The sequence below is a fragment of the Penaeus vannamei genome, chromosome 16, assembly GCF_042767895.1.
Source record: "Penaeus vannamei isolate JL-2024 chromosome 16, ASM4276789v1, whole genome shotgun sequence".
In the NCBI taxonomy this organism is placed as follows: domain Eukaryota; kingdom Metazoa; phylum Arthropoda; class Malacostraca; order Decapoda; family Penaeidae; genus Penaeus; species Penaeus vannamei.
In genome coordinates, this window is record NC_091564.1 from 34976093 (window position 1) to 34978592 (window position 2500).

A 2500-nucleotide genomic window follows, 5' to 3' on the forward strand; every position below is an offset into this window, starting at 1 on the left:
TATTATTTCTTTCAATTATCGTGGAAGATGTTTACTCGTCGCGTGTGGTAATTTTTTCATTCTTATCTGATAATGTTTGGGATCTTCTCTTTATTTATCTTTCTATCCATTTTCTATATTTATCCTTGTATTTATTCACTTACATCTATCTCTTTCTGACCGTTTGTCTCTGTATTACACCCTATCTGCATCTGTTTACCTTTAGTTACGTCTATCTTGATCTATCTACATCATCCTCATCTCACTATCTACCTCTTCGATAATCTATTTGCATACCTATTCAAGCTCCTTCAATTTGGATGCCTATTTTGATTTTCAATTTCTTTCTGTTCTTCTCTTGTTTTTTTTTTCTTTCTTTCTTTCTTTCTTTTTCGTTCTTTCTTTCTTTCTTTTTTTAGATATTTCTCATTGTCAGATTATAACTGATTTCCTCATATTTTCATTTTCTTTTATTTTCTGTTATCCTCTTTTTATCTGTTCTTCCTTTCCATTTCAGAAAAGAAAAGAAAGGGCATAGGAAAAGCAATGAAGGAAATGTGTAGTAAAATAGAACAATAAAAATGGTTAAAGGGAAAATGAATAATGATAATGATTATTACACCGGTGAGGATAATGATGACGATAAGAAAGAAGATGATAACAATAATGAGAATGGTACTAATAACAAAAATTATAATGATGATAACGCTGATAATGATAAACGGTTTATATCTTCAACTGTTACGCATAAACCGACCTTCTGTATATTGCCCTCAAGTGCCATTTTCTTCACCGATTCTTGATACAGTTTTCCGCAGATTCTTTGTCTTCTCCAGTTTCTTCTACTTCTTCTTCTCTACCTTCTTCTTCTTCCTCCCAAGCTTCTTCTTCTTCTTCCTCTCGATCTTCTTCTTCTTCTTCTTCTTCCTCTCTATCTTCTTCTTCCTCCTCTCCATTTTCTTCTTCTTCTTCCTCTCCATCTTCTTCTTCCTCTCCATCTTCTTCTTCTTCCTCTCCATCTTCTTCTTCCTCCTCTCCATCTTCTTCTTCTTCTTCCTCTCCACCTTCTTCTTCTTCTCCGTCTTCTCCACCTCCTTCTTCTTCTTCACCTCCATTTTTACATTTCCTTTGTTATCACCAGTCGTCCTACATCCACCACCTGATTTCATAATCTCCTGATATCTTCTTCCAATCCTGTTCATCCTTGTAACCGACCGCGTCCCTCGCAGCATCCTCATCTCCGCCACATGTCCCGTTCTCATCCGTCTTGTTCAGCGCCGCAGTTCACGTCTCGTAAATCAGATCTGTCTTCACTGCCGTCTTGAGGAATTTTCCCTCTAATCTACACTCGGTACACTCGGCTGTCGCGTAGTTCACCTGAGGCTTTCCGTCGGTTCTTGAAGACTGCTTGAAGGGTATGGTAGGTGTCCTTGTCCATGTTGCTTTGTTCATTTGGTTCCGAAGTGATTTATCTGCTTTTCATCAGTCCCTCCCGATAAGCTTAATGGCGATGTCCTCACCGGGTTCTCCATTTGTCTTCTGTTGTTGACTTGATATTATATATGATATATTATTCTCATTCTTCTTCTCGCGTCTCTTCGTCTTTCTGAACTTTACTTCCTCCTCCTGCTCGGTTTCGTCGCATACCACGATGTCATTTACGTACAGCACGCCCTGGGGAGCCTCCTCTCGAACATCTGTTATGACATGCATACACAGGGGCTCTGTGCCGAACCCTAATGTAATCCAAACTTGTTCTCTAAAGCTCTATGTCGTTCCTTCTGCGTTTTTTTCGCTCGCGTGTCTGCCTGTCTGTGCTTTGTCCGTCATTTCTAATTTACTTTCTCTGGCAGCACACGTCGCCTTCAGGTTCTTCGAGCAGCTTTCCACGGGTCTCTGTCACTGGCCGTTCAAGGTCTTTAAAGTCCACGCGTACTTTGTAGAACCTGCACGTTTTCCCCTGTTTTGTTCATTTGTTTATTTATTTTTTTATTTTTTTCTAAGATAATTTTTCGCCACTAGATTAATTAATGTTTTCTATTGGTATCTTATCAAGTTCACTGGTCTTTGAATTCTTTCTTCATTTTCTTTGTAGCTTCCTTTGCCTCCTTTTTCACAAGACATGAAACTATTCCACGGTTTTAACTTCCATCTTTTTCAGACGCCCATTTCCTTCAATAAATAGTTTCTACCTTTTTTTCTTTTTTTTTGGTCTATTGTATATCCTCGCTGTGTCCCCATATTCCCTTTTAATTTGCTTTATGCCTATAATGCCACGCGTGTTTCAAGCTTTTACTAGTCTAGTCTTTTTTCCTCAGCTTTGGATTCAAGTTCCATGTTGGTCTTCCTAAGAGCAGCACCTAGCCTTAGGAACAGAGAGTGCGCGCTTAGTCCAGGGTCATGGCGAAGCTACCGGCAACAGGGCAATGGCTTGCTGTTCAAGGCATATCTCGGTTCAACTCATAATTTTGGCTTTTTAGGTCTTTTTTAAGTTCATTGCCACAGAATAAATGGCAAGTGG